At 42.8% G+C, this 7,543-nt stretch overlaps 1 long non-coding RNA gene and 1 pseudogene across 1 annotated transcript; both read left to right on the forward strand.

The window, feature by feature from the left end:
- Positions 1-466: 466 nt before the first annotated feature.
- Positions 467-2,800, forward strand: LOC136494172 (uncharacterized). The gene is made up of 3 exons (XR_010768536.1): positions 467-604; positions 2,332-2,434; positions 2,767-2,800. It is a non-coding gene; the product is annotated as an uncharacterized lncRNA (long non-coding RNA).
- A 333-nt stretch (positions 2,801-3,133) lies between these two features.
- Positions 3,134-6,549, forward strand: LOC136491573 (probable mediator of RNA polymerase II transcription subunit 15c; annotated as a pseudogene).
- The last annotated feature ends 994 nt before the right edge of the window (positions 6,550-7,543 follow it).

Below are 7,543 nucleotides of genomic sequence, written 5' to 3' on the forward strand. Positions count from 1 at the left end.
CATTCTTCTCATGCACTGTGACATGATATTTAAATGTGTTCCTACAAAACATACATTAGTCACAATTGCAGCCTAGATGCTCATTATAGTACCTAGAAAATCCATTACTTGTAGCTGTCATTAATATCTGCTAGGTACGCATGACTTGCAACAAATAAAACTACCTATGTAACCTTAGCTTTTGTGTTGTGTAAATGATCAAATGTAGAAATTCATATATGGTAGATGAAAATAGGACTATTCACCAAAATTCTATGTGAGTTCACTAGATCTAGTTGCCACTTCCCCTTGTGTTTTTATCAGATGTATTTTGTTGGCTTTTTAATTTCTAATTCATTGCTATGATAAGCCTTATCTGGGTATGTGGGCCACCCCCTAGCGCATATGCTAAATGACCTGTAGTGGTGCTATATATATGAAGCACTGTGTCCGCACATCGACTGCATCCGTTCATTCTCACCTCCTTTCTGATGGCATCCACTCGAAGCCATCTATCTCAGGCCACCTCGTCAACTGCGTTGCGCCCAATTGTTGACGACGGGGGCCAACACCTATGGCAAGAGGCGCTGGATCGAAAATTGCGCCAACGCATGCTCTACGAGATGTATGTGTTCCGCTCCACTCCGCCGCTCTGCCATCTCGTTGTTGTTGCCCGCCCTAATTTTTCCGTTGGTTTAAGGGATTTTGGTTTGATGATCTGGTTCACTTGTGGGCGATCGGGCCACGAGATGTATGTGTTCCGCTCCACTCCCTCGCTCCCACTTGGAGGCGAACCTAGGCACTTGCCCCCCCGCCCCCCCCTGGTTTCCTGTTTTGTCACTGCATGTAGTATTGCTTTCATCCAATTGCTATGTAATAGTTGTTCTATCAAGTTGTGAAGCCATGTACGAAAAGTCAAAAGCCTAGGCTGTAGGAAACAATTCTTCAAAAAAAAAAAGATGTTGGAAACAAATAAAAAATGATAGAAGAGCCTATTACATCATATTGTTGCTGCCTGCTATAGTTGTTGTTGAAATTTTTTTTAGCCCCTCCTTGTTTTCTATCCATGCTCCGCCATCTCGTTGTTGTTGCCCGCCCTAATTTTTTCGGAGGTTTAAGGGATTTTAGTTTGATTATCTGCTCAACTTGTGGGCGATCAGGCCATGCGCACAGTATCCGTATAAGTAGGGATCGATGAGCCATGGTCATCCGCTTACTTGCTCCGTTTCTCATGATGCTGGGGGCTCCAAATTCAGATCGGTAGATACACTCGATCAGAACACTTTGTTCGTTGCCACATCTTATGCCTACCAAAAATTTCTTGGGTTCGATGTGCTCATGCTTTCTTTCTTTCTAGAATTCTTTATTCGTGGATCTGACGCAATGATTTCACTTGTAACAAATAAGCTAAGTAGCTAGAGTGTTTACCCAGTATGGCTAACTGGGGTGTTAAGAGGATTGCTTAGCTGTTAAGTTTCCTTCTATATATTCCAAACAGAAGTTTCCTTGTATATGTTGCAGCCATCGATTAGTGTCTCAATTTGTTGCGTCTCAATCAGTCTACCCAGATCCAGTTTTATTCAGGCTGCTACTACTTTATCCGGCATACTAGGTTAGTGTATTGATGTGTTGATGAGGCCTTTTTGTTTGGAACAGATTGCAGCGATTTCCCAAATCAGGATCTTCTGGTGTCATGGACCCAGATTTTCGTTTATCATTTTATCTGCATTATGAACTGATTTCAGATTGGCAGATACGCTCTATCGATTCACTCTGTTGTCGTTGTGTCTTGTGCCTACAAAAAATTGTTTGAGTTGATATGCTCATGTTTTTTTTCGTTTCTAGAATTGTTGCTTTGTGTATCTGATGCAATATTTCACTTGTAGCTACTAAGCTATCTAGGTAGATTTGTTTTCTCAATATGACTAGCTGGGGCCCTAAGCATACTTCAATATTTCAAACAGAACTTCTGTTCCTTTTATAGGTCGTGGAGATAGATCAGTCATCAGTGTCTTAATTCGATTCGTCTCGGTCCACCATTCATGCATACTGTTACGACGACTTTATCAGTCGTACTCTCTTAGTGTACTGATGTGTGGATAAGGCATTTTTGGTTTGAAATATATTGCAATGATTTCTAAAATATGGATCTTTTTGTTGTCGCGGGTTCAAATTTCCTTCATGTTTTATCTGCATAAAGATGATCAGTTTGGTTATCAGCTATCTTTATTTCTGTCTCTGAGAATCCACTAATGTATTTCTCATCAGTCAGACACATAAGTTCAGCATGCTTCTTTGATGTCTCACGTCCAATCCTTTTTTAACCCAATCGAACATGTTCAATTTAATCAGAGCATGTAGATTGGACCACATTTTCCCTGGACTCTCTACCGTCGACCTCAGAAGGGTTACTACCAACTTCGAAAACAAAATATTCCATGAGGCTAATAGTAAGGTAAGCCTATTGTCTCCTCTTTTAGCTGATCAATTAGTATCATTTACATATGTGCAGCGTGTGCATTTCAGCTTCAGATCAGGAGAAGCCTGCTGCTTTCAGAAATGCAGATGTTATATATATATATATATATATATATATATATATATATATATATATATATATATATCTGCTACTAATAAGTAACTAGCGAGTGCAATATCATGCCAATGTGACTGAAATGAAAAATTAAATAAAATTCGAGGTTACATGTTTTCTTCCATTGTTTCTGTTTTATTGCCTCCGTCTCATATCATAGGGATGTAATGTAATTTATTCCCTTTTTTTACCAGGAAGAATATATTAGGAAAATAGCTCTCAAGTTGGATATTCTGGAGGGAAAACAAAATGTAGTACAGCAACAAATACAAATGGGAAGGCATGTGCGGCCAGTTAATGCACTCGAAGCAAAGGATGGAGGTAATTCTTCCACTGCTGCAATGCCGCAGGGGGCATCGATGATGTCTAGTTATGGAGGGCGATCTTCTCATATGCAAAGCCAGCCTATGGCACCTCCATCTTTGGATGCAGTGCCTAACAAGAATATGGCGTATCAGAAGGATCTGCAAATGCATTACCAAAACTTTATACATAATCCGACCGAGCATTGCACAGGCACAAGAGCAATCAGTTGTTCAACCAAATGGGCAGCATAATCACCTTCCTATGCAAAGTGCCAGAGGACCTAGTATGCTGCTGCACGAGCAGATGATAATGAACCAGCAAGGTATGGGGCTCAATCAACAGCAGATGGACAGGCAAAGGTACCATTATGCCACCAAGATGCATAGTGGTCACCCGGAAGGAGGGAACAGTCAGCACAATGCTGGTTTTGCTGTCAGCAGAATGGAATCTCAGCAGGTAATGATGGAACGTGCTGTACAAGTTGATTGGCGGGAGGAAATGTCCCAGCAGGTAAGAATACTCCTTTCGACATGCGTGAAGGCTGATACATGGATTTGCAGTGAAATTTTCATTTTTCTAAGCCGTATGATCTGTGAGCCATGTCCATTTATATTCATAAAGTAAAATGCTGCTGCCTAAACTTGCGGTGTCATTGCTCACATAACGGATGTGTATGGTCTTGTCTTTTAATCACCTGTTTGCGTTTGCCTGCATTGCAGATAAAGAAACTAAAGGACGATTGCTTTTCAGAGCTCATGGAATTTCATCAACGGATTATTTGTCCAGATATTACAAAGGTCATCTTCCTGTTAACACTTTGTGCCTTCCTATGAACCTTCATCAATTGATATTTTAGTGAATCTCAGTCTCTTACATTCCTTCGTTGCATATATGTACAGGAACAGTTAGAGGCACTAACCAAACGCGAAAATGTAGTGTACAAATTTAAATTATATGTGAAGGAGAAAGCCAGAGTGACGCTGAATTTCTTACTACTTGACAAAGACAAAATCTCCGAAAACTTAAGGGGAAAGTTCTCCATGTATGAGAAATCCACAGAAGAGTTGCTACTTCCCTACAGGAAAAGTAAAGCACGAAAGGCAGAGATTGATGCAAGATTGAAGTCTCAGATTTCTCGTGGGCAACCTCAGACAACTGATCTTAGTTGTGTTCTGGCTCCATCTGATGGCGGTTCCAGGTTAAGTATAAAGTACCACTTGCCTTTCATAGGAGTTAATATTAACTGTCGAGATGTTCGAAAAAAATAATATTAACTTTTTTTTTTCTGAGGACACGCTTCACACAATCACGCGTATTTCAACAATATTGACTTTTGATAAACGGAGTACTTGATAGCTGACTGTGTGTGACCATGAGCCTATATCAGAACGAAAAAATACAGATGATGTGTTGGGCTGCATTTTATAGTGCCTTCTCATACACATTTACCATTTTAAGTTTCCTCTTCGGTGAAAAATATTTTAAATTACCAGCTTCTGAATGACTCAGCTTGTTCATTTCCTGTTCTCTATTATATAAGACAAATTTGTGAAATTCGTTTATATTTCTCCCATGTAGTAGCCATCACAAGCAGCAAGAGCCACCAATAAGCTCTTGTTTCCCAGAGAAATCACATGGATCCTTGCAGTCTTCATCAATCAATAAGCTTCAGGAGGACTTCATACTACCATTGTCTATTACCAATCCAGGAGCTGTAAAAGTTTCCTCGAACTCTGCTTCTATAAAATCCACATCCCCGTCACTTGTTGCGAAGCAAGATGCTCTAAAAGTTGTAACCTTATCCTCTGATTCGGTGAAGTTCACATTGCCATCACCAGTTTTCATGACAGGTAATGTAAAATCTGCTTCATGCTCTTCTTCAGTTAAGTCCACTTTGCCATCCATTGCCGAGTCTGGTATTTCACAATCTGTCCTTCACTGAAATCGCCGTTGCCATCACCCTTTCAACTGCCTGCTGTTATCGAAGCTGCTTCACCCTGTGCTTCAGTGAAATCAACACTGCCATCACCTGTTACCATTTCAGGGGTTGTTCCCAGCCGCTTCAACATGTGCTCCGGTGGTGCCCATATCATCAGAGAATTTTAAGAGTGTTTCTGCCTCACAGTTAGTGGACAATTCAGCTGCTGCTGCAGAGGTAGCGGCAGGAGGAACAGCAACAGAAGCAGCAGCAGCGAATCAATCTGAACAGGTAAATCCCACTATGACAGCCACCCCAACTCAGGTGCAGATAGCAGATAGTGCATTAGAAGATAACCACCACGGTAGAGCTGAAATAGTGGTTGCTAAGAAGCCCATCGATCGCCTAATTGAAGCAGTAAGAATGCAAGATCACTCATCTTGCAAAAACTTTTTCTATATTTCAAATTATCTTACTTATTATTTTAAATATTATCAGGTGAGGGCTTCATCACCAGCAATGCTTTATGACTAAGCCAATTTTATTTGCACAGTCAGCATGAACAATCTGGTACCACATTGGGAAATTGATGAGTTTCAGGATTGGGATTTCTTCTCAGAGCAGGGTGGATCTAGCACTGGGAACAAGATGAAGCGCATTCTCGAAAGTACATGGGGCAGGGTAGAATCAAATGCAGAACAAGGGGCTAAGAGGCAGAGAACAACGGTATTAGCATGAGGCATCATTATATTATTGTGTTTAGCTTTTCAAAACAGTATTACCACAATTTTATGAAGCCAATGCCAATGTAGTTCTGACCAACTAGTTATCTGTCATAGCATGAACAATCTCTCACACTATTCATTTTTTTTGTAGCAGAATGCTAAGGATGCTCTGTTAGACGAGATAAGATCTATCAACAGCAGGCTGTTCGATACTGTTATCACCATTGTTGATGACAGCGGCACAGATGCGATCACCGCTAGAAATGGTGGCACACTTGTCGAGTTCTCTTACACTGCCATGTCATTGAGTCCAGACCTGAAATTGCTCTTTGCCGCATCTGAAATGGTACTTAATATTCAGAAACCTATTTGCATATTTCGGCCCTTTGGATAAGTTACATGGTATTGATGGACTCCCTGACCAATTGTTGCAGCCTATTATCTTGCCTGTGAAGCTATTGGTCCCTGTGGATTACCCCAGGAGCTCTCCTGTGCTTGTCAGTGACCAGTGGGATGAGCCATTGAGGTGAGTTCAGTTAGCTTGATAGCTAACTGCTAGTCTATATGGTCAGTACATTTTTCAGTTTGTTGTTGCATTGCTAAGGTGTGTTCTGGCGGCCTGCAGGAAGAGGATGAGCAACATTTTAGGCATGGCAGAAGTGTCCTTCCGGCATGCCCTCAACGAGCTCCCAAAGCCGATGATGATCAGCAACATGGCAAGGTTGTGGGATGACGCTGTACGGAAGGCCATCATGGAGTTTGCAAAGAAGCACGGTGGAGGGACATTCAGCTCGACGTATCGCCTGTGGGAGCAGTGCTGATCACCGCGCCTGAGAAATGGACTGTGGGAGTGGGAAAAAAAAAAGATATAGCATGTTGATGAGTTGAACATTATGTCGCATGCACTTGCTAGTTCAACTCAAAATAATTAACTGATGACAAAAAAAGTGGGCAGTTAACTTATGTTGATGGGTCTCCTTACATGGAGGTTTTGTTAGGCCTCACATGTGGAATATAAGAGAACAACTATTTATTTAATCGTGCCGGGTAGGATTCCAAATTGAGACATCAAGCACTGCGAACACAAGGTTGATATGTGCCCTTGTGTGTCGAGTTTGTGATGAGTGATTATCAGAGATGATCGGCTTTGGTTGAGTTAGGAGACTAACCATGACGTGAGTATGCGTATGCGACGTTTCTCTTGGCTATGTTGGTGTGCGGCTGTGGAGCATAGAGATGGTCGACGGCCATGGTGAAGATCAAGCAGAGACTAGGAGAGGTGAAGGACGAACGTGAGGCTTGGACCTAGAGACCGAGATGGTCGGAAGACTGACCGTGGTGGCTGATTGTAGGGGGTATGACCCCGGATACCCACGGCAGGCCACATGGGCTACGCCTCTAGGGGTGGCCCAGCCCACGAGAAGGAGCCTTGCGGGGCACAATTCTGCTCGGCGCCTCCCGCAAGGCATGGGGAGAATATTCTGAAGATGCTACGAGATCTGTTAGGATACGTACGATCCCATGATTCTTGTAATATGTTATTACTTTCCGGTTATCTCTCAGATCTAACCGATTTGTAACCTTGCCCCCCAAACTATATAAGGCGGGCAGGGACCCCCTACAAAATCACGGCAAATCATACGATAGCTAATACAAACCAACAGACCACAGGAGTAAGGTATTACGTCATACTGACGGCCTGAACCTGTATAACTCGTGTGTCTCTGTTGCCTTCTTGTTCTTGATTACACGCTCCTCTGCCGATCAATCTACCATCGCGGGATACCCCTCGGTGGACTGCCGATGATATTCTGTCGACAGTTGGCGCGCCAGGTAGGGGTGTGCGTGTTGTTTCCTTGTCAAACAAGATGGCTTTTTCCACAGGCTCTTCGTCCCTCCCGCAGCCCGGCCAGATCTTCACGGTCGGATCCATCACGTGGGTCATCAACGCCGACGGAGTCGGAGAGCTTCTCGAGCCGGTGCAGATCCGTTCTGCGCCGACCACCCTTGCGCCTGCGACTG

This window comes from Miscanthus floridulus, chromosome 11 (genome assembly GCF_019320115.1).
Source record: "Miscanthus floridulus cultivar M001 chromosome 11, ASM1932011v1, whole genome shotgun sequence".
Lineage (NCBI taxonomy): Eukaryota > Viridiplantae > Streptophyta > Magnoliopsida > Poales > Poaceae > Miscanthus > Miscanthus floridulus.